This window comes from Saimiri boliviensis, chromosome 3 (assembly GCF_048565385.1).
Source record: "Saimiri boliviensis isolate mSaiBol1 chromosome 3, mSaiBol1.pri, whole genome shotgun sequence".
Classification (NCBI taxonomy): domain Eukaryota; kingdom Metazoa; phylum Chordata; class Mammalia; order Primates; family Cebidae; genus Saimiri; species Saimiri boliviensis.
Window position 1 is genome coordinate 83,775,353 of NC_133451.1, and position 25,852 is coordinate 83,801,204.

The 25,852-nt window shown below is 36.4% G+C and overlaps 1 protein-coding gene across 3 annotated transcripts in view; it reads left to right on the forward strand.

The window, feature by feature from the left end:
- CCSER1 (coiled-coil serine rich protein 1) overlaps positions 1–25,852 on the forward strand; it is a 1,354,615-nt gene that overhangs the window by 537,634 nt on the left and 791,129 nt on the right. The window lies entirely within an intron of this gene.

A 25,852-nucleotide genomic window follows, 5' to 3' on the forward strand; every position in this document is an offset into this window, starting at 1 on the left:
AGAAAGCATTATTTATCAACATTTTAGGATAGTTAATAAATAATTTATGTGTAGATGGTGAACTACTTTAATCTTCAAGGGTCTGATTTCAAATCTTAAAATCATTTTCTTTGTGTTCTATTGTCATTCTATTGCTAACTGAATGTAAAGGTTTGAAGTGAAAATTACTGCTTTATGGGACAATTGTTTGTCTTACATGTAAATGGTGGTGTTTTATTGTAATCAGTTGATTCTCGTGAATTGGAGGTTTTAAATCTTTTGTTTATATTATGTTAATATAAATCATAGGGGTAGAAGGAAACATTTAGCCCTCATCTAGTGGTTAAATTTTCATTAGCAATTTTAGGTTACTAATAATTAATGATGTAATCCTTGTGAGATAAGAGTCAAACTCAGGAGTTGAAATATGGAATCATTCCACCAAACATACTGTATTTGATAAATATTCAAGTAAATATGTAAATAAGTATGTGATATGACTGATAGCATTTTTTTCAGTTTGGTATGCTATATATATGACAAATATGAAGTCTTGTTTTGCCTCTTAAAATTAGATGTTTCTATTTAAGCCAAATCCTGTAGATCAAATATTTTATGTTTGTTCCAGGGATGTTTAGATATTATTAGGCTTATTATAAATAAAAACAATTCTTAAGAGCATGAGAAAAAAATGCTCTTTTTTATAAAATGTTGGGATAATGTACTTAAGTGCACTGATTTCAGTATAGTTTTGTTTAAAGACAGGTGCACATTTTGATATCACTTTTATGATTGTAGTATTTTAACATACAATTATTATCATGAAGCTTTTTAATTTTTCATTTAAGGATTGTATCTTATTCAATTTTATATTGCTTGTACCTAGTACAGTGGTTGATATGGATTTCCATATACTCAATATTGCTGTCATGTTGAAATAATAATTATAGAAGGCTATGAATTCCAGTGAGAGTATTTAATTTTCTAATTATGGATACTTTTTTGCTTAATAAGAGTCAAATATTTGTTAGAAGGCCCTTTCTATAACTGCTAATTGTTAAATACTGAATGATATTCTGATTACATTATTTATTGAGAAATATTTCCTTTATTATTATACAGATAAATAAGAAAATACTAATGCTTCAAAGTTTAATGTTACCATTTTATGATATATGGAACAGATTTACTGAAGAAGCATTCTTTTACAAGATTTTAATTGAATTCTCAAAACTTCACCAGAAACTGTTTTCTCTTTTTAATATATTGACAATGATTACAGTCTTTGAAAATTAATGTATTTTTTAACAGAGGTTAAAAAAATTTAGACATATTTTAGAATCTGCTGACATAAAGCTAATATAAATATAATTATTTTAATTAGTTTCTCTAACTGGTTCTAAGAGATCAATAGTTTGGGAGTGAATGTAAATGATTTTATAGGAAACTAAAACTTCCAAGTGCTTATAACATATAATATTGGCTTTCAATGGCCAACAAAGTTATAGTGACTTTCAATTTATTTCTTTTGTGAAAGGAATATTACCTATATATTTTCAAAAGATTTAATCACCTATAAAATTATCACACTAGAATTTACAAGTATCTAAATTTAAAATTCAAAATTATGAAAAAACTTTTTTATTTGCTTCTTTCATTTTTAGTTTATAAATTGTCACTGTAAATGAGTAATGAGTAACATAGTATTTATTTAATTTAAACACAAAATATATAGACCTATAATTTCAAGGATATGTTGAGAATTATATAACACATAGAAAACATTTAAGTTTTCTTGTAACTATATTCTGAAAAAGTCTGATATTATAATTCATATGTCTAAAACTTTGATTTAAATTATATTTGAATAGCTAGGTAACTGGAAAATAAAGGTTGTCTTCTTTGCCTATTCTCCATGAATGTGACATAATCTTTCATGTTAGTATAAGATTAATCCTGTTAACCTCTTAGCTTACTTTTTCGAGATGCAGTTATTTCACCACCCAACCCCACTGCAATCCACCCTAATATTAGAAGAGCAAAGCTTCTTCTAATATTGGTGGCTGGTTGAGGGACGTGATTTTACTTCTTCTTCTCAGAAATAATTAGATTACTAGAAGAAAGATATTTCCTCCACTTTCTTGGTCAGTTTTGGAAGCACTCAGATCAGCTGGAGGAAGATACCTTGTTCTGGCTGGTATGTTTGTCAAGGTACATGGTTTTCTTCAAGCATTACCTTTAGAATGACATTCAGATTAAGTTGATTTCAACCACATCATTTAAGATGAAGACAAATGGTAACATTTTAATTTAAAAAAATTAATACTTTCCCGCTAATATCCATGCCTTTGTTCTTGAATATTAGATGAGAAGTTGGCTATTGTTAAGAATAGATATAGCATAGTAAGATCTATTAAATTAAGTATAGAAGAAAACAAGATGGCATCCTAGGGACTATCCCAAGGTAGGTTAAACTTTAGAGATACATGAATTTAAAATGACAATTCAGTCTTGTTTGCAATCAAATGTTTATTTTTTTCTAATATGTCAGCATTTTTCAACTTTGTTAGTATTGGAGCCCATTCTTTCAATTAAATAAAAACAATCTGCCCTGAAAGACAGTCTAAGCCCACATACATACTCATTTCTCTATTTCCCCACACTATGATTCAGTTCATGCTAGACTCGTATCTACTGTTTAAAACCATTGCTGGCCAGGTTCAGTGGCTCATGCCTGTATCCCAGCACTTTGGGAGGCCAAGGCAGGCAGATCACGAGGTCAGGAGTTTGAGACCAGCCTAGCCCCAACATGGTGAAATGCCATCTCTACTAAAAATACAAAAATTATCAGGGCATGGTGTTGCACACCTATAATCTTAGCTACTGGGGAGACTGAGGTAGGAGAATGGCTTGAACCCAGTAGGCAGAGTTTGCAATGATCCCAGATCGCACCACTGCACTCCAGCCATGGTGTAGCTAGCCATTCGAAACTGAGGACATTTCACACAAAAATTCATCCAATTTTTCTTAAACAATTGAAAAATTCAGACACTTTTTGGATCTCATTGTAAATAAAACTATTTGACAAGAAATGAGAAGGCTTTCTCCATCTAGACAGGGCACATGTACTCCTGGTTACCACAATCATTACCATCCTTACTATATACAAGCCAAGCGATGAATGCATTTGATTATATTTCTTCATAGAAGACAGTGAATAATTCACAATCTTCCACATACACTACACATCATAAATTCCAGATTTCTTGGGCAGTCTCTTGGTACTGAGAAGTTTCTAGGATGCTTGATTCTAAAAAGTTTCGTTTTAAGAACTGCCAACTTATTTTACCTTTATAAACTATTTTTATGCATACATTTGGAAGCAAAAGGCAAATGTATAACCTCTAGTTTTTGTTGTTTTTTAATAGAATATTCAGCATTACATTAACTATACACACATACGGTCTGACTCATGCCACTATATCATTATATAAGAGCCAAAGGATAATCAGTTTTGCATAGGTAGGAACAATATGTTATCAAACATCCACAACAGAATCATAAAATTTCAAGTTCATTCAAGTGAGACATTACTCTGATGAAACACACACACACAAAAACTTAACCAAGTTTTTTATAGTTTTCTGAGGACTAAACCTGAACAAAATTGATGTTGTTAATTTTAATATGTTCATTCTATCTTTTTCTGTCTTTTCCCTCTGGCATTCTCCCTGATTTCTTGCAAACATTTAATCACTTCCCATCTCATCTGCCTTCCATCTCCCTCTGTTAGCCTTGATAAAATGTTCCACATCAAAGACACCTTCAAGCCACTACATTTTACTCTTCTTTAGTAGGATGACCCTTTAAATTTTTTGTATATATGCAATGATTAGCAGCCTCAATCCATTCCTGGAATTAACACTCTTGAAGCTAAAGCTGGCTCATTGTTCTTGACCTTCCCCCCGACCCCACCATAAAGTATATTCTATCACAAGCCATGTTCTTTTTGCTGATCATGTTAATCAGTTTTTAAATTTATTTATACTTCAATGAATCATGATGGCTACATTTTAGTCTCTTTTCATATTTAAGTAATATTTTTTGATTAGATATGTTAGGAAATCACCTTATCCTGCTGTACTGTACTACATTTGTCCTGTGATAAATTCCGCAGGAAAGGAAAAACATCCTATTCTATCGTTCTTTAGTTCAACTGCTGAAGACTTTTGTGCTTCAAAAGTGCACAAAGGCATTGAGGAATCCCTCCAGTCACCAGTCCTCTGTCAAAGTTTAAAAACAAATGTAATTCATTGCATTTCTTGGCCCACTGACTACTGCTTCCCTGGGATGTTTGCATTCCTGGAATACCTAGTGGGATTCAGTGTCAACAATGCCTAGAATGTACAATGGCACCACCCTCTCTGATGTAAGGCCATATTCCGGAGGAACTGACAGTGTGGCAGTTGGCTCTTTCCTGGATCTCTTTCTTCTTAGGAAATCCAAGGTTCTCTGAATCCTTTTCCTCATTTCTAGTTATTTCTCTTCAGTCTAAAGAAACTCTCCCCAAGTTTCTATCAGAGATGTTCCTTTTCACATTAAATTAGCCAGGACACTGAAAAAAAAAAAAAAAAAAAAAACAAAAACAAAAAAAAAAAAAACAAGAAGAAAAGAACAAGAAAAAACTCTTTGATACACATTTTAGGAATAGAATTGCATCTGCAGATTATTCTGCCATGACATGAACCTAACGTTAGTATGCACAGAGCCACTTTACTTAAGCAGGGAATAGAAAAGAGGAAGAGAAATAGAGAAATAAATTGTCTTGAAATGTTTTTTTATATGCTGGGTGCAGTGGCTCACCCCTCTAATGACAGCAGTTAGGGAAGCCAACGCAGGAGATTTGCCTGAGCTTAGTAATTTGAGCCCAGCCTTAGCAACATGGGGAGATCACATCCCTATTATTATTATTTTTTAATGTATTCTACCATGGAATACTGGTATCTTAGCAGCAGAAATGATACTTAACTCTACTTGACCAAAGAGTCTGGATTCAGGAATTAATAATGTGTAGTAACACACAGTTTGCTCCCTATCATATGAAATAGAGTGTATAGCAAAAAAAATACAGCAAATATAGAATTACCAATCTTCAACTCTGGATGGAGCATCCTATTTTAAGAAAAAAAAAATTCTGTAGTTTCTATAATTATCCACTTATGTATATTGTTAACACAATATTCATCTTTAATAAAGCAGGAAAGAGAATTGGGAGTATTAGAAGCAATGTAGTCTAATTAGGATACTGCTTGGGAGGATCAAACCCCAGTTCTGCCACTTTCTAGCTATGTGACCTTGAGTCAGTTATTTTGTGTCACAATTTCTTATTGTTTATAAAATAATAATAACAACTACTTCTTCATTAGGTTCTTATAAGTTTAAACATGTTAATAAAAAGTGTCTACAATAGTACATATTAAGCCATATATAGGTGTTGATTATTATTTTTATAGATGCGAGATCTCCAAGTTCAACCAAGAAAATCTTACAAATACTATAAGGCAGAAATCTTGCCACTGAACCCCTTCTACTTTATTTTCAAATATGAAAGATATATTTTAAACATAAATTATTTACTTTGATGAAGATTCAAGTTTAACATTTATTCTGCTTGAGGTCATATGTCTTATTCCTCTTATGAAAAATGATTAATAAGAAATGTTCATTAATTTTGAGAAGGAGTAAATGTAATGAATTTGTCTTGAGGGAAAACTGGTAAATATAATTAAACACTACTTGGAAAAAATACATAATAGTTTCTGTAACAATAAGGATACATAGTATCTTTTTATCAGGAATATACCATGGCAACTTTTTCTTTTATTATCCAATCCTCCACAGTAACATAACCTGGTAACCTCCTAAAAGCATACCTTCCAGTAAAGGAACATTATTTAAACACTTTGGAATACTGGGGAAAAACTCAACATGAACAAAGCTCTGCTGCTGTTTTATTTGTTTATATGCAATAACATCAACATTATAAGTAGTTTCAATTTATTTCGTCTAAATATATTATTATGTAAAAGAACATATTTGGAGACTCTAAAAGACAGAGATCAAATTGTGGCATGACTTTCACAACATCATCTGTTGTATATTCTGCATAGATTTTTTGTGTGTGTATGTGAGAGTTTTTATTGTTGCTTTTCATTTATTGAATGTAATGGTCTCTCTTAGTATTAGAAATAGCTTTTTTTTAATATGTCCCTGGAAGAGTCCACATTTTTTACTAGACCATCTACTCATTCAAGGATTTGTTGATGAATCAATTTATCAAGTACCTACCATGTTCTTGGTAATATTCTAAGGCATTGGTACTTCAGTGTAAGCAACACACACTAAATCCCTGCATTAATGGTATTTGGGTTCTTGGGAGAAGAAATAGACAACCAGCAAATAAATATATAAAATGTAAGGTAGAGTGATAAATGTTACAATGAAAAGTAAAGCAGAATATGAAGGATAGAAAGTGGCACTGAAGTGTGTTGGCGTTTCAAAAAGGATGGCCAAGGATGGCCACTTTGATTATGGAACATTTTAGTAGAGAACATAATGAAGAAAGGGAGACAACCACTCATGTTTTATGGAAACCTGAGAATAACAACTGTAAAAGCAAAAGAATACTTGATCTTTTCAAGAGTGATATGATGTTGTGGTTAGAGTAGAATGAATGAAGAGAGAAGTAATGTGAGTTTAGGTCATAGAGAAATCTTATCATAAAAGGTCTAGTATGTCATGGTAAAGACTTAAGCTCTTATTTCACTTGTGATGAGAAACCATTGAAGTGTTGTTGTTGTTGTTTTTTAAAAAAGAATCACATAATCAGACTATTTTTAAACTACTGCTTTGGTTACTGTGTAGATATAGGTATTACTGGACATGGCAGAAGAAGGGAGTCAAGGCTCCTATAGTTGAGAGATTATGATGGCTTAAATGGGAGTTTTAAAAGATGAGGGGATAAGAATTGGTTGAATATTGAATACATTTTGAATGTTGGGTCAGCAGGACTTGTTAATATATCATACATAGAATATCCTAAAAGAACAAGTCAAAGATAATTTCTAATACTAATTTTTAAATTTTTTAATATTTTTTCTATTTTTACCCTTTAGCTAATAAAAAATGAGTAACATTATACAGAGATTAGTGAAGTCTTATTTGGTTGGCTTAATTGTGTTAGTAGTGAGGCAGTAATTGTGAAATGGCAGATGATGTTGGTTTTGCAAGGGCTAATATTCAATCCTATAAGTAATACTAATTTCTGGTAATATATATGTTTTATCTGTCAGATAACTGAAAGCACACAGGTAAAAATAAACTTAACATAATTTGGTTAGATACTGATAGATCCATAATTATGGTATAGAAATATGATTCACCAATACATAAGGGAAGAAATAAGCAGGCAAAAATTAATAAATACTTAGAGATATGGCTGATGAATTTTGAATATAAAACCCTACAGTTGTTATGTATTTAAGGGATCAATATATGTTATAAAAATTTTAAATAAACATGACATCAATGTGGTTCTCTAAAGGGAATACATTTTAAGAGGGATCTATTATTTATACTACATTTAAAGCAATTATTTTTGATTAATGTAATATGAAATGATAGTTTCAGTCATATATATTTCCATGTGATAAACCATCTCAAATCCTGTCAGCCTGAATTAGTAATTTAATACCATTTTTTATGACTCTGTAGGTTGACTGGGCTCATCTGGGCAGTGCTTGTGTGAGGTTTTCAAGTGAGTACAGTCAGACTGATTCTGAGAATGAGGTCAATTGAAAGCTCAAGTGAGACAGACTCCCAGGATAATTCCTTTATTCACATGTCTGGTGCTGGGCTGGAACTACTTGTTACCGATTGGCATTTCCCTCTTTCTCTGTCTCTCTCACTGCTCTGCTTCTACTTCTGTCTCCCTCTTTCCTCAGTCTCTCCATGGACTAGCTTGAGCTTTCTTACAGTGTGCTTGTTTTGAATAATTAGACTTGTTGTATGGTAGCTGGCTTCCCCTAGGGTGAATGTTCTACAGGAAGAGAAAGGGAAACATGTCAGGCTAATTAGGACTAGACCAGAAATACACAGCTTCACCTCCACATCTTTCTATTGACTTAGCAGTTCCAGAGTGTGTTGATGATCCCTAAGACTACCCCTACATTCAAAGATTTGTAAGAAGACACAGAATTCAACAGAGATCACACTCTTCTCTTCCAGCAATATAAATACAGGACATGTATGTGATGTTTCTGCCCAGTAAAGGCCATTAGCAACTCATCACCAAAGGATTTTACTGGGGGCTTATCATGTAGGAACCCTGTGTCTAGCATATACCAAAATTGTAAACTACTGGAAGAAATCAGATATTCAACAAAAACAATATTATACAAATATTGTTTGTACAAGCTACTTAGGGACAGTGAACCAATCTTATCATTTATGGACATCTTTATATGCATGTAGGACTCCGGTTACCAGTCAGTCAAGTTTTTAGATACCAACCAGTGGCTAATCTTGCAAGCAGGACTTTCTAAGAACTGTATATTAATTTTTTCTCTATTTCCATGAGTTTAATTATTGTTATATTTAGCTCCCATAAATAGGTAAGAACACGTGAAATTTGTCTCACTTTCCTTGGCATATTTCACCTAACATAATGACCTCCACCTCCATCTATGTCATTCCAAATGATAGCACCTAATTCTTTTTTATGGCATCTATGTCATTCCAAATGATAGCATCTAATTCTTTTTTATGGCTGAATAGTATTCATTGTGTATATGTATCACAGTTTCTTAAGCCATTCATCTGTTGATAGACATTTGGATTACCTGCCAATCTTGAGTGCTATGAATACACTACAATAAACATGGGAGTGCAGATACCTCTTCAATATACTAATTTCCTTTCTTTTGGGAATATATCTAGCAGTGGGATTTCTGGATCAAATGGTATGTCTAGTTTTAGTTTTGTGAGGAACCTCCAAGCTGTACTGCATAATAGTTGCACTAATATATATTCCCACCAGCAGTTTATGAAGGTTCCCTTCTCTTCACATCCTCCCAAGCATTTGTTATTTTGCCTGCCCCTAACCTAAAGTCCAAACAAAGAAACAAACAAACAAAAATTATCAGGAATGAGATAATATCTCATTGTAGTTTTGATTTGCATTTCTCTGATGATTAGTGATGCTGAGCACATTTTGATATATGTGTTTCCCATTTGTATGTATTCTTTAGAGAAATGTCTATTCAGATTTTTTGGCCATTTTAGAATTGCAGTCAAATATTTTTCCTATAGAGTTGTTTGAGCTCCTTATATATTCTGATGTTAATCCCTTGTTCAATGGATAATTTAAAAAGTTTTTCTCCCATTCTGTGAGTTTCTCTTCACTGTATTGTTTCCTTTGTTTTGCAAAGGCTTTTTAACTTGATACGATCCCCTCTATCCAATTTTGCTTTGGTTGACTGTGCTTTGGGGGTATTAATCAAGAAATCCTTGCCTACTCTACTGCCCTGGAGAATTTCTTCAGTGGTTTATTTTAGCAATTGGATAGTTAGGTCTTGGATTTAAGTCTTTAATCCATTTTGACTTGGCATTTTGTAAATGATGAGTTTTCTTTTTTGGATGGGTCTTTGTTTTATTTTGGTATCAAGGTAATACTGGCCTCATAAAATGACTTTGGAAGTATTTTCTCCCCCATTTATCAGAATAGTTTAAGGAGGATTGGTATTCATTCTTTAAATGTGAGCTGAAATTCAGCAGTGAAGCCATTGGATCCTGGGCTTTTCTTTGCTTGGAGATGTTTTATTACAGCTTCAATCTCATTACTTATTGGTCTGTTCAGATTTTACATTTCTTCATGGTTCAAGCTTGATAGATTGTATGTGTCTCAAAATTTATCTATTTTTCCTAGGTTTTCTAATTTATTGGCAGGTAGTTGCTTGTAATGACCTCTAATTATCCTTCAAATGTATATAGTATCAGTTATGATGTCTCCTTTTTCATCTCTGATTTTACTGATATGGGCTTTCTCTCTGTTTTTCTTAGTCTGGCTAAAGGTTTATTGATCTGTATTATTTATTTTATTCTACTAATTTTGGTTTTGTTTGCTCTTGCTTTTCTAGTTCTTTAAAATGCATTGTTAGTTTATTTTTTTTTTTAATTTATTTAAGTGTTTCTTCTTTTTTGATATAGGTGCTTATAACCATAAACTTCCCTCTTAGAATCACTGTCACTATAGCTCATAGGTTGCGGTATGCTGTGTTTCCATGTTCATTTGTTAAAAAAATTTTTAATTTTTTTTTCTTAATTTCTTTATTGACCCACTGATCACTCAGAAGCATATTTTTTTAATTCCATGTGTTTGTACAGTTTCTAAAATTCCTCTTGTTACTGATTTCTAGTTTTATTCTATTGTAGCCAAAGAAGATAATTGATATTATTTCATTTACACAAAAGTTTAAGACTTATTTTGTGGCCTAACATACAGTCTATCCTTGAGAATTACTGTGCTGAGGAGAATAATGTATATTCTGAAGGCTTTGGATGAAAAATGTTCTGTAAATATCTGTTAGGTTCATTTGGACTGTTGTCCAGATTAAGTCCAATATTTGTTGATTTTCTGTCTGGGTGATCTGTCCAGTGCTGAAAGTGGGATGCTGAAGTCCTCAAGTATTATTGTATTAGAGTCAATCTCTCTCTTTAGCTCTAATAATATTTACTTTTAAATCTGGGTGCTCTTGTATTGGGTGCATATATATTTACAATTGTTTTATCCTCTTGCTGAATTGACCTCATTATCATTATATAATGACCTCTTTATGTGTTTCAGTATTTTTTGTCTTGAAATCTACTATTTCTGATATAAGCTAGGCCTGCTTTTTTCTTGTTTCCATTTGCAAGGTATATCTTTTTCCATCCCTTTATTTTCAATCTGTATTTGTTTTTACAGGTGAAGTGTGTTTCTTGTAGGAAGCAGTTATTAGATCATTTTTTAAATCTATTCAGCCACTCTGTGACTTTTAATTGAAGAGTTTATTTTATCTACATTCAATGATATCATTAAAGAGTAAGGACTTACTCCCACCATTTTGTTTGCTGATTGTTTTTTTCCTTCTTTCCTCCCTTGCTGATTGTGTGTGTGTGTGTGTGTGTGTGTGTGTGTGTGTGTGTGTATTTGTGTGTGTGTATGTGTGCATGCAGATAATTTTCTCAGGTGGGTATGATATTCTAATTTCTTGCTTTTTATTTTTTTGTATCTGCTGTGGGTTTTTTGATATTAGGTTACCATGAGACTTGCAAGTAGTAACTTATAACCCATTTTTTAAAACAATGGGCTTAAGTCCAGGCACAGTGACTCACGCCTACAATCTCAGTATTTGGTGAGACCAAGGCGGGTGGATCACAAGGTCAGGAATTGGAGATCAGCCTGACCAACATGGTGAAACCGCCTCTCTACTAAAAATACAAAAATTAGCTGGGCGTGGTAGAGCACGCCTGTAATCCCAACTACTCAGGAGGCTGAGGCAAGAAAATTGCTTGAACCTGGGAGGTGAAGGTTGCAGTGAGCCAAGATCCTGACACTGCACTTCAGACTGGGTGACAGAGTGAGACTCCATCTCAAAACAACAACAGCAACAACAAAAAAAAATGGGTTGAAAATGCAATGACATCAACTGTGTGAACAAACAAGTACAGAGAAAACTATTAAAAACACACTTTAGCTTCATGCTCCAACTTAACTTTTTACTGTTTCTATTTATATCTTATACTATGTTTTGAAAAGTTGTTCTAGTGATTATTTTTGTTATATTCATCTTTTAGTTTTTCTACCCAAGATATGAGTAGTTTATATACCATAGTTACAGTGTTATAATATTCTGATTTTCTGTGTACTATTATTAATGAGTCTTTTACATTCAGATGATTTTTTATTGCTCATTAACATTCTTTTCTTTCAGACTGAAGAATTATCTTTCTTTAGCATTTCTCGTAGGACAGGTTTGGTGTTAACACAATCTCTTGTCTTTTGTTTTCCTGAGAAGGTCTTCATTTCTCCTTCATGTTTGAGGATATTTTTGCTGGATATACTATTCTAGGGTAAAGGTTTTATTTCTTCAGCACTTCTTTTCTGGCCTGTAAGGTTTCTGCTGAAAAGTCTGCTGCCAGACATATTGGAGCTCCATTTTATGTTATTTGTATCTTTTCTCTTGCTGTTTTTTTAGGATCTTTTCTTTATCCTTGTCGTGTTTTAGTTTAATTATTACATATCTTGAGATAGTCTTCTTTGAGTTAAACCTACTTGGTGTTCTATAACCTTCTTGTACTTAAATATTTATATCTTTGCCTAGATCTGGGAAGTTCTGTGTTATTGTCCATACCTTAATTTCTCTCTCTACCTCTTCTTTAAAGCCAATAATGAATAGATTTGCCCCTTTTAGGCTATTTTCTAGATTTTGTAGGTCTGCTTCATTCTTTTTACTTTTTATTTCCCCTAACTATGTATTTTCAAGTAGCCTGTCTTCAGGCTTACTTCTTTTTTATTCTCCTTGATCAGTTCTTCTGTTACGAAAGTGATCTATTCGTAAGTATTTCAATTGCATTTTTCAGCTCTAGAATTTCTGCCTGATTCTTTTTAATTGTTTCCATCTATTTATTATATTTATGTGATAGATTCTAATTTCTTTCCCTGTGTTATTTTGAATTTCACTGAGTTTCCACAACATAACTATTTAGAATTTTCTGTTTGAAAGATCACATTTGTCTCTTTCTTCAGCATTGGTCCCTGGTGCCATATTCAGTTTGTTTGGTGAGGTCGTGTTTTCCTAGATGGTCCTGATGCTTGTGGATATTCATCAGTATCTGGTGTCTGGGTATTGAAGAGTTAGGGATTTATTGTAGTCTTTGAGATCTGGGCTTGTTTTGTGCCCTTCCTTCTTAGGAAGGCTTTCCAGGTATTCAAAGGAACTCTGGTGTGGTTATCTAAGTCTTTGGTCACTGCAGCCAAATCTGCATTAGAGGAAACCCCAGCCCAGTAATGCTGTCATCTTGCAGACTTATAGGGGTACTACTGCCTTGGTTCTTGGCTAGGATCAGGAGGAATATTTTGCATTACCATACAGAGGTTCTTTTTCTTTTCTCTTACTTTCCCCAAACATAGTCCCTCCCACTATTTTCAGTTACCAGGAACTGGGGAAAGGACAACACAAGCACCCCTCTTCCCACCTCACTGGGACCAAGCTATGTTCAACCAAAAGCCTAAACAGCACTGTGTCTTCCCAAGGCCCACTATGACCAATGCCTGGCTATCACCTGTGTTCACTCAAGTTTCAAGGGCTCTGTAATCAGCACGTGGTGAATCCAGCCAGGCTGGTTCCCTTCCCTTCACGGCACTGAGCTTCTCTCTCCCTGTAGCCACCACTACCAGGATGAGTAATGCCAGGGTGAGTAATGCCCGGCTGCTGCTGATGGCCCTGTGCTCTTTCATCGGCTTACGGTGAATGCTGCTTGTCCTGTTTCTCTCCTTTCAGAGAAGCAGGCTCCTGTCTGGCCCGTGGCATATACAGAAATGCCATCCGGGAGCCAGTGCCTGGAATCTGGGACCCCAGGAGCTTGTTTGATGCTGTTCCTCACTGTGGTGGAGCTGGTACCAAAGCTGCAAGAAAAAATTCCCATTCACTCCTTCCTCTCTTTTTCTCAGCAGGAGACTTTACCCCTAGCCACCATAGCTGTGAATATGCTGGGTCACACCTGAAGCCAGCATAGCTCTGAATCTCACTTAAGGCCAGCATGGAGTACTGCCTGCCTGCCACTGCTCATTATTCAGACCCCAAGGGCTGTTTAGTCAGCAGGTGATGAAAACTGTCAGACCTGGTCCTTCCTTTTAGGGCAGTGGGTTCCCTTTTGGCCCGGGGTGTATCTAGAATTGTCATCCAGGAGTTAGGGCCTGAAATGTGTGCCTCAGGTCTCTGCCTGTTGCCCTCTTCTACTATGGCTGTCCTGATGCCCAAGCTGGAAGACACAGTCCTCTTTACTTTCCCCTCTCCTTTTGTTGCCACAGAGAAGTCTCTCCCAGAGCTGCAAGCTGTGCTGACTAGAGTTTGGGGTGGTGGTGATGCAGAAACTCCCTTGGCTGCCCCAGCTTCTGTCTCACTGGGTCATGTGCACCTTAGCTTCATGTGCTCCAAGTTCAGCACCAAGAGTTGCCCAAGAATTATAGTCCTTATGACCCAGACTGTATTTCAAGTTTGTTTAGGACCCTCAAGCTCTTTAGCCTATGGTGGCAGGACCTATTGGTATTCAGGTTCCCATTGCTGAGATAAGTAATTTACCTCTGGCTAGGGCTGGTCTAAATGCTCCCTCCATGGTCACCAACTAAGTTCTGGCCTGAGTCACTTCCACTGTGACCAGGCAGCACTGTGTTCCAATGCTAAGTTCCACAGTTAGTGCACTGTACCTCCTTGAAGCACAGATTCTCTCTCCAGGGCAGGTGGCTGGCTGGCTACTGCTAGGGAATAGGGGAGGGGTGCTATAGGTAATTCGAGATTGTCTTTTCTACCCTCTTCAGTGCCTCTTTCCTTGATATGATGTTAAAAACAGGTACTGTAATTACTTACCTGAGTTTTGGTTCCTATGAAGGTATTTTTTGCATGTGAACAATTGTTCAATTTGTTGTTCCTGGTTAGGTGGGAACGATTTCTGGAGGCTTCAAATCAGCCATCTTGATCTGCCTTCCTCACTGTATCCCTCAATGCTATTTTAATTTCCGTTAAGTTTGGAAGTTTCCATTAAATGTCACCATATTTAAATTAACTTCAAAGAATTATCTTTTTAAAAAGTATTTTACAAAATTCTTGTGAAAAATACTAAAAGTAAATTCCAATTTAAGATATTAACTACAAATAAGGCGCTCTCTCTCTCTCTCTCTCTCTCTCTCTCTCTATATATATATATATATATATATATATATATGTTTATATAGTATTTTCTGGTGTCAGTTGTTTTTTCTCCTGGTTCAGTCAAGATAAATTTAGAATAAATAAATGACTATTGCAGACAGCATTGCTGATGGATGATGAATGCTCATATAGTAAGAAAAATGAGAATTATATCCTGATAAGACAAATAAAATTGTTCTTACATAAATTAAAGTCAAAATGAATTTTCTTTAATTTGTGTTAAAAGATATGTAATATCTCTCAGACATAGTAGACCTCTGGGAAAAAATATTTTAATAGGAAAATATAAGCAAATACTTTCAGGTTGTCTATTAGCTTCATACTGCTGTTCAAATTCTTCTCACACACTGTCCAAATCATTTCAGAAAGGTTGGTACCAGATAAAGAACTTGTCAACATTAATACATACTAAAAATAATGGCATACCTCCTCACTCTTTCAGCTACAGTTCACACATTCATTTTCATGCTAAAATTTAAATCTCAATGAGTTTTTCATTTTTTCCAAGTTGATATCTTAGATTTCTCCTGATTTGGGATTTCTTTAAGTAACACTAATAGAAAATTTTATTTGTAAAATGGCCTATTTTATCATGCTTTCAGACGTTGGGTTGTACTCTGTCTTGCTTACTTTAATCAAAGAGTTCATTTAACAAATTTTGTGGACATCATTATCTGAGCATCTATTAAGATATTATTTTGGACTATTGAATTTAAGGTTTTACTTCGTATATCACTGAGTTAAACAGGGCCCTGGAAATCTGTAGGAACTTTTGTAGAGTTCAGGTATAGAACATAGGAAAATATTTCTGGATTAATTTGTATTTAAAGGATAGATGCTGAACTACTGCTAGCAAAATTTTACAGTCAATTAAAGTCTTAATTATGGGGGAATTAAAAACATCTTTATATGTTTCTTCAAAAACGAATTTTAAGAAACTGAGTCATTACGATTTCAATCTCAGTTTGAGAATCCACTTCAGAGTAGATTGGCATCACTGAAATATTTGTTCTGTTAAAAGATGCCTGGCCGATTTTATATTTGGAAGCAGTTGAAACAAACATATATTCAGTTGGCTGGTGTTCTGTTCCTGAACACCTGCTGCTCCCAATAATTTGAAAAACCTTGATATGAGATAATAGCAGAGGTAACAATCACACCATTATTCTTGCGCCCACCAATATTAACACGATTTTAAAATATATAATACATACATCAGGTACTGAACCTGGCTGGGAATTCAGACTGTTATATTTTTTATATAATATCTTTATCAATGATAATTTATGCAACTGATCTCAAGTATAGCACTTTAGTGTTTCTTATTTTAGTATTACCATTTTGCTTAAACTTGATTATATTCATTTTTATTGTTTTCTATATAATTTCAAGTATTACTTTATCAGTTTACCTATAAGTGTGAAGTATACCATGTATGAAATATACTGTGACACATTTTTTAAAATAAAAAGTTGGTAACCAAGGTGAAATTCAAAGATTAGGATTTATGACTAATGTGTGTCCATTTGAGAAAGACCATGAATATGAGAGTCTATCAAATATAGACTCAGCATGAGTTCAGTTTATCTGGCAATGAGTTCCATCTGTTGTATTTGAAATTGCCTAATGTATTAGCCCATTCTCACACTGCTTTAAAGAACTACCTGAGACTGGGTAATTTATAAAGAAAATAGATTTAATTGATTCATAGTTCCATAGGCAATACAGGAGCCATCCCTGAGTAGGCCTCAGGAAACTTAAAATAATGGCAGAACGGTGAAGGGGAAGCAAATACATTCTCAAATGGCAGGAGAGGGAGACAGAGAGAGAAGGGGAAAGCACTAGACACTTTCAAACAACCAGATCTTGGGAGAACTCAGTCACAGGAACAGCAGGTGGATGTCTTTCCCCATGATTCAATCATCCTCCCACCAGGCCCCTCCTCCAACACTGGGAATTACAAATCAACATGAGATTTGAGTGGGGAAACAGAGCCAAACCATATCATCCACTTGAATAACCAGTGAATTTTAGAAGTTGAATTATATCAATATGCATGCTATAGACTGGAAATTTATGTTCTCCAAAAATTCAGGTTGTAAATTTTACCTACAATGTGATAGTATTAGGAAGTCAAACCTTTAGTAGGTGATTGGGTCCTGAGTGTAAAGCCCTTATGAATGTTATTAGTGCCTTTTTGAAAGAGATCTCAGAAAATGCTCTCATCCCTTTCAACATGTGAGGACTCAGAGGGAAGATTTCTGTTTATCAACCAGGCAGCCCTCACTAGCCCCTGAATCTACTGACACCTTGATTTTGAACTTACCAGACTCTAGAACTGTAAAAAATAAGTTTCAATTGTTTAGAAGCTACCTAGTTAATGGTATCATGTTGTATCAAATAAAATGTGGTAAGGAATTAAGCACAATTAATTTTGGCATGCATCAAATTCTTTGGAAATGACTATGTTTTCCTTGGTGATTCTATAGCGTTAGAAAATATTAGACTTAAGTGTTTTATAATGATATTGGGCTTACATTATTATTTTTTGTTTGTTTCATAAAATGTCTAATTCCCCTATTGTTTTTATTGTACTATGTGAAAGCATTACATCTGCTTAATCATGGCAGAATTTAAGGTTTTACTTTGTATATTGCTGGGTTAAACAGGTCCCTGGAAATCTTCAGGATATATACCTTTGGATTGCATTCCTTAGTTGGCCAAAGTGAGAATCCTATAGGATAAAGTTGAATACTATGGTAGAGTTCAGGTACAGAACATGGGAAGATATTTCTGGATTAATTTGTATGTAAAGGATAGAAACCTTAAAAACCTTAAATTTACTACAAAATTTTTTTCCCATTTTGTTGGTTGCTGATTCACTCTAATGAGTGTTTCTTTTGCTTCGCAGAAGCTGTGGAGTTTGATTAGGTCCCATTTGTCTATTTTGGCTTTTGTTGCCATTGCTTTTGGCATTTTGGTCATGAAGTCCTTGCCTACGCCTATGTCCTGAATGGTTTTGCCTAGATTTTCTTCTAGGGTTTTTATGGTGTTAGGTCTGATGTTTAAGTCTTTAATACATCTGGAGTTAATTTTGGTGTAAGGTGTCAGGAAGGGGTCCTGTTTCTGCTTTCTTCACATGGCTAGCCAGTTTTCCCAACACCATTTATTAAACAGGGAGTCCTTTCCCCGTTGCTTGTTTTTGTCAGGTTTGTCGAAGATCAGATGGTTGTGGGTATGTTGTATTTCCTCTGAGGCCTCTGTTCTGTTCCATTGGTCTATATCTCTGTTTTGGTACCAGTACCATGCTGTTTTGATAACTGTAGCCTTGTAGTATAGTTTGAAGTCCGGTAATGTGTTGCCTCCTGCTTTGTTCTTTTTGCTTAGAATTGACTTGGCTATGTGGGCTCTCTTTTGGTTCCAGATGAAGTTTAAGGTGTTTTTGTTTCCATTTCTGTGAAGAAGGCCATTGGTAGCTTGATGGGAATAGCGTTTAATCTGTAAATTTCTTTGGGCAGTATGGCCATTTTCATGATGTTGATTCTTCCTAATCATGAACATGGAATGTTTTTCCATCTGTTTGTGTCCTCTCTTATTTCGTTGAGCAATGGCTTGTAGTTCTCCTTGAAGAGGTCCTTTACATTCCTTGTTAGTTGCATTCCTAGGTATTTTATTCTCTTTGTAGCAATTGTGAATGGCAGTTCGTTCTTGATTTGGCTCTCTTTAAGTCTGTTACTGGTGTATAGGAATGCTTGTGATTTTTGCACGTTGATTTTTTATCCTGAGACTTTGCTGAAGTTGTTTATCAGTTTCAGGAGATTTGGGGCTGAGATGATGGGGTCTTCTAGATATACAGTCATGTCATCTGCAAATAGAGACAATTTGATTTCCTCCTTTCCAATTTGGATACCCTTTATTTCTTTTTCTTGCCTGATTGCTCTGGCTAGAACTTCCAGTACTATATTGAATAGGAGTGGTGAGAGAGGGCATCCTTGTCTAGTGCCAGATTTCAAAGGGAATGTTTCCAGTTTTTGCCCATTCAGTATGATATTGGCTGTTGGTTTGTCGTAAATAGCTTTTATTGTTTTGAGATACATTCCGTCAATACCTAGTTTATTGAGGGTTTTTAGCATAAAGCGTTGTTGAATTTTGTCAAAAGCCTTCTCTGCATCAATTGAGATAATCATGTGGTTTTTGTCTTTGGTTCTGTTTATGTGGTGAATTACGTTTATGGACTTGCGTATGTTGAACCAGCCTTGCATCCCCGGGATGAATCCTACTTGATCATGGTAGATAAGCTTTTTGATATGCTGTTGCAGTTGGCTTGCCAGTATTTTATTGAAGATTTTTACATCTAGGTTCATCATGGATATTGGCCTGAAATTTTCTTTTCTTGTTGAGTCTCTGCCGGGTTTTGGTATCAGGATGATGTTTGTCTCATAAAATGATTTGGGAAGTATTCCCTCTTTTTGGATTGTCTGGAATAGTTTCAGAAGGAATGGTATCAACTCCCCTTTGTATGTCTGGTAGAATTCGGCTGTGAACCCATCTGGACCTGGGCTTTTTTTGGGTGGTAGGCTCTTTATTGCTGCCTCGACTTCAGACCACGTTATTGGTCTATTCAGGGTTTCGGCTTCTTCTGGGTTTAGGCTTGGGAGGATGCAGGTGTCCAGAAATTTATCCATTTCTTCCAGGTTTACTAGTTTATGTGCATAGAGTTGTTTGTAATAATCTCTGATGATGGTTTGGATTTCTGTGGAATCTGTGGTGATATCCCCTTCATCGTTTTATATTGCATCAATTTGGTTATTCTCTCTTTTCTTTTTTATTAATCTGGCTAGTGGTCTATTTTGTTGATCTTTTCGAAAAACCAGCTCCTGAATTTATTGATTTTTTTGAAGAGTTTTTTGTTTCTTTATTTCCTTCAGTTCTGCTCTGATCTTGGTTATTTCCTGTCTTCTGCTAGGTTTTGAGTTTTTTTGATCTTGCTCCTCTAGCTCTTTCAATTTTGATGATAGGCTGTCAATTTTAGATCTCTCCTTTCTTCTCATGTGGGCACTCATTGCTATATATTTTCCTCTAGAGACTGCTTTAAATGTGTCCCAGAGATTCTGGTATGTTGTGTCTTCGTTCTCATTGGTTTCGAAGAACATCTTTATTTCTGCCTTCATTTCATTGTTTATCCAGTCAACATTTAAGAGCAAGTTGTTCAGTTTCCATGAAGCTGTGCGGTTCTGAGTTACTTTCTGCATTCTGAGTTCTAACTCGATTGCACTGTGGTCTGAGAGACTGTTTGTTATGATTTCCGTTCTTTTGCATTTGCTGAGGAGTGATTTATTGCCAATTATGTGGTCAATTATAGAGTAGGTGTGATGTGGTGCTGAGAAGAATGTATATTTTGTGGATTTGGGGTGGAGAGTTCTGTAAATGTCTATTATGTTTGCTTATTCCAGGTCTGAGTTCAGATCCTGGATATCCTTGTTGATTTTCTGTCTGGTTGATCTGTCTAATATTGACAATTGGGTGTTAAAGTCTCCCACTATTATTGTATGGGAGTCTGAGTCTCTTTGTAAGTCATTAAGAACTTGCCTTATGTATCTGGGTGCTCCTGTATTGGGTGCGTATATATTTAGGAGTGTTAGCTCTTCTTGTTGCAGTGATCCTTTTACCATTATGTAATGTCCTTCTTTGTCTCTTTTGATCTTTGTTGCTTTAAAGTCTATTTTATCAGAGATGAGAATTGCAACTCCTGCCTTTTTTTGCTCTCCATTTGCTTGGTAGATCTTCCTCCATCCCTTTATTTTGAGCCTTTGTGTATCCTTGCATGTAAGATGGGTTTCCTGGATACAGCACACTGATGGGTTTTGGCTTTTTATCCAATTTGCCAGTCTGTGTCTTTTGATTGGGGCATTTAGTCCATTGACATTTAGGGATAGTATTGTTATGTGTGAATTTGATACTGTCATTTTGATGCTACCTGGCTGTTTTGTTGGTTAGCTGATTCAGTTTCTTGATTGTTTTGATGCTCTTTTACCATTTGGTGTGTTTTTGGAGTGGCTGGTACTGATTGTTCCTTTATATGTGTAGAGCCTCTTTCAGGAGTTCTTGTAGAGCAGGTTTGGTGGTGATGAAATCTCTGAGTGCTTGCTTGTTCACAAAGGATTTTATTTTTCCTTCACTTATGAATCTTAGTTTGTCTGGATAGGAGAGTCTGGGTTGAAAGTTCTTTTCTTTAAGGATGTTGAATGTTGGCCCCCAATCTCTTCTGGCTTGTTGGGTTTCTGCTGAGAGAACTGCTGTGAGTCTAATGGGCTTCCCTTTGTGGGTAACCCGACCTTTCTCTCTGGCTACCCTTAGCATTTTCTCTTTCATTTCAACCCTGGTGAATCTGATGATTATGTGCCTTGTGGTTGCTCTTCTTGAGGAATATCTTTGTGGTGTTCTCTGTATTTCCTGTATTTGAATATTGGTCTGCCTTGCTAGGTTGGGGAAGTTTTCCTGGATAGTATCCTGAAGAGTATTTTCCAGCTTGGATTCATTCTATTCATCACATTCAGGTACACCTATCAGACGTAGATTAGGTCTTTTCACATAGTCCCACATTTCTTGAAGATTTTGTTCATTCCTTTTTGCGCTTTTTTCCTCTGTTCTTGCCTTCTCTTTTTATTTCATTGAGTTGATCTTCGACCTCTGATATCCTTTCTTCTGCTTGGTCAATTCGGCTGTTGAAGCTTGTACATGCTTCACGAAGTTCTCGTGTTGTGTTTTTCAGCTCCATCAATTCACTTATATTCCTCTCTATGCTGTCCATTCTCGTTAGCATTTCGTCCAATCTTTTTTCAAGGTTCCTAGTTTCTTTGCGTTGGGTTAGAACATGTTCTTTTAGCTCACTGTAGTTTCTTACTACCCACCTTCTGAAGTCTGATTCTGTCATTTCATCACCCTCCTTCTCCATCCGGTCTGGTTCCCTTGTTGGTGAGGAGTTGTGATCACTTTTAAGAGGAGAGGTGTTCTGGTTTCAGGAGTTTTCATCCTTTTTGCGCTGATTTCTTCCCATTTTTGTGGGTTTATCCACCTGTTGTCTTTGTAGTTACTGTCTTTCAAATTGGGTCTCTGAGTGAGCTTCTAGTTCATGGATGCTGAAGTTACTTCTTCTTCTTCTTTTTTTTTTTTTTTTTTTTTTTTTAAGCTTTCCTTCTAACAGTCTGGCCCCTCTGCTGTAGGACTGCTGAGGTCCTCTCCGGGCCCTGCTTGCCTGGGGATCACCTGCAGCAGCTGCAGAACAGTAAGGGTTGCTACCAGTTTCCTCTTCCTCTATCTTTGTCCCAGAAGGATGCTCACCTACTGTCAGTCTGTTCTCTCCTTTATGAGGTGAGTCTTTGGATCTATGGGGGTCAGGGAGCTACTTGAGGAGACAGTCCATCTTTTATTGGGGCTTAAGTCCTGAGTTGTGAGCTCCATTGTTCGTTTAGAGCTGCTGGGCAGGTATGTTTAGGTCTGCTGCAGCTGAACTCATAAAGCACTTTTTGTTCCCAGGTGCTCTGTCCCAGGGAATTGGAGCTTTATGAGTTTCCATTGCACTACTGCTGTTTTGATTTTTCTTTCAGGTCTGACCCGCCCAACTAGCAGCATGCGTAGCCACTGTATGCCCGCAGAGGCTTTGCTGAGCTGCTGTGGGCTCCGCCCAGCTGCCCTGTGCTCTTCCCTGCAGTCCTGTTTATATGGGTATAGTTAGAACTGTCTCGGCAACGGTGGCCCCGCCTCTGTTATGGCGGACTCTCTCTGTTGTGGCAGGTTGCCTCAACGACGGCGGCCTGCCTCCGTATTGGTGGAGAGTCTCAGTAATGGCGGAAGCCCCTCCCCCACCAGGCCAGACTGTCCCAGGTTCAGCTGTGCTTGGTTTGAAGGGCTCAACCCAGAGGGTTTCCAGTTACTGTTTTTGTTTTCATTGTTGTTGGGGGTAGAGGGGTGGGACCAACCAAGCCTGATCACCTGGCTCCCTGACTCAGAGTCTTTTCTTTTAAGTTGAACGACCCCGCGTTCCCGTCGCTCGTTGAAAAGTCTCCCGTGCTGCAACTCACTGAGTCGGCTCAAACAGCGGCGCTGGCTCCTGGCCGATTTTTTGCCTAGGAAACTCCTGGCCTGACTCGCTATTTCAGATGAATGGGCAGCTCTGCCGTCTCAGGGCTCCGATCGCCAGCTAAGAGGGCTCCCAGACCAGTGGCTTTTGTAAGGAGAACCGCAGCAACAGGGCGTGGTCACAGCAGCCGCGCTGGCGGAATCAGCCCCACGGGGTCCAAAACAGCCGCAGCAGCCGGGACTGCGGCGCTGGCGACCCCTCTGCCTGGGTATCTCCTGGTAGGTGGGCAATAAAAATTCGTCTGGAAATGCAGCGTCCACTCACCCTCTGCACTTTCACTGGGAGCTGAAGTCCTGAGCTGTTCTTAGGCGGCCATCTTCCCAATCTCGAAGTCGAGTATTAATTCTTAATACACCAGACTATGGTCTCACTTTACAGATAAGGAATTTGAACCTTAGAATAGTTGAGTATGCTGACTGGAGGTTACAATGCTATAAATGGCCAAAGTGGCATTTCAGCTCAAGTCTTTAAAATTCTAAAGACTGATTTTAATTACTATACTGCACTGTTTTAATTTTAATTACTGTACTGTACTGTACAATTTTATTTTAAGCATGATTCTGACTGCCCATTTGTTTGATATAACTGGAAAGTGGTAAAGATCAAAACAGGGAAAGAGGCAGAGGTAGAGAGAAGAGAAGAGGAGGGCAAAAGAGGAGAGGGGAGAGAGAAAATAATAAATAAATAAATAAATAAAGATAAAACAATATGAGAAAACATCCCTCTACTAGATTTGGCATTTATTGAAATCATAATCCTAACAAGGTTATGCATTTTTTTATTAACAAACATAATTCAGGGCCATGTTTGCAATCCTGGAATGAAAGTTACCTGAAATAATGGTCAGTTTTCATAGATGCAGGCAAAATAATTTGACTTAGCTTAAACAGAAAGGATTTTATTATAGAATCTTTGATAGCTTACAAAATTTGTTGAAGGTCAGCAAATCAGAATTTCTTGGATAAATCAGCAAATCATAGCAACAAAATATTAGATAAGATTTTTGCCTGGAGGGGATAAACTATAAAGCAAGGTTAAGAGAAAAAAAAACAAAAAGGAAAAGTGATGGGATTATGGGATTTTTCAGTGTTTAATATGCAGAGTTTATTTAAGTCTACCTGTTTTCAGTAGGATATTATCTTTTTCAGTTTTGCATGATGCTTCTTCAGTTTGGAGCTTATCTAATTTTCTTTCTAATGAGAATAAACTCCCAGTCTTCTGCTAGGGATGAGAGGAGAAGTTGCTTGGGTGCATGGAGTACTTTTAGCTAATCCTCTAGTTGCTGGCCCCATCTTTACTCCCACTTTTTTAGGAACACAGATTTTCTATGATCCCAGAGTAAATGTGGGGTTGGTTGAGGGCATGGAGGTACACTGCTGGCTCAGGTTACAGATTTCTAGAGACTATTTGCTTTCCAGTGTGTATTTTTTCTTCAGCTGCTGTCTTCTCTCAAAGTCCTCACAAATTTTACAATGAATTTATCTTAAAATGCTCCTTTCTTTTCATTTTTATTTTTCTTTTTTCTTTTTTTTTTTTCTCTTTTTCTTTTTCTTTTTCTTTTTTTTTTTTTTTTTTTTGAGACAGAGTCTGGCTTTGTCACCCAGGCTGCAGTGTAATGGAGGTATCTTGGCTCATTGTAACCTCCACCTCCCGGGTTTAAGTAATTCTCCTTTCTAAGGCTCCTGAGTAGCTGGGATTACAGGTGTGCGCCACCGCGCCAGTCTTTTTTTTTTTTTTTTTTTTTTTTTTCCTTTTGTATTTTTAGTAGAGATGGGGTTTCACCATGTTGGTGAGGCTGGTCTCAAACTCCTGACCTTGTGATCACCTGCCTTGGCCTCTGAAAGTGTTGGGATTACAGGCGTGAGCCAATGCGCCTGGTCTGCTCCTTTTTTTTATTTTTTTATTTTTTTATTTTTTTTTTGAGGTGGAGTCTCACTTTATCGTCAGGCTGGGATGCAGTGGCGGGCTCTTGGCTCACTGCAACTTCTGCCTCCCAGGTTGAAGCAATTCTCCTGCCTCAGCCTCCTGAGTAGCTGGGACTACAGTTGTGTGCCACCACGCCCAGCTAATTTTTGTATTTTTAGTAGAGACAGGGTTTCATCATGTTGGCTAGGATGGTCTCAATCTCTTGACCTTGTGATCTGCCTGCCCAGTCTCCCCAAGTGCTGGGATTACAGGTGTGAGCCACAGTGCCTGGCTTATTTATTTATTTATTTAAATTGTACTTTAGGTTTTGGGATACATGTGCAGATCATGCAGGATTGTTGCATAGGTACATACATGGCAAGATGGTTTGCTGCCTTTCTTCTCCCATCACCTATATCTGATATGTCTCCCCACGTCATCCCTCCCCACCTTCCCTACCCCGTCTCTCCCCTAGACTCCCCAACTGACTGCAGTGTGTGATGCTCCTCTCCCTGTGTCCATGTGTTCTAATTATTCAACACCCGACTATGAATGATACCATGTGGTGTTTGATTTTCTGTTCTTGTGTCAGTTTGCTGAGAATGATGGTTTCCAGATTCATCCATGTCCCTATGAAGGACATGAACTCATCTTTTTTATGGCTCCGTAGTATTCCATGGTGTATATGTGCCACATTTTCTTTATCTAGTCTATTGTTGATGGACATTTGGGTTGGTTCCAGGTCTTCATTATAGTAAACAGTACCGCAATGAACATATACGTGCATGTGTCTTTATAA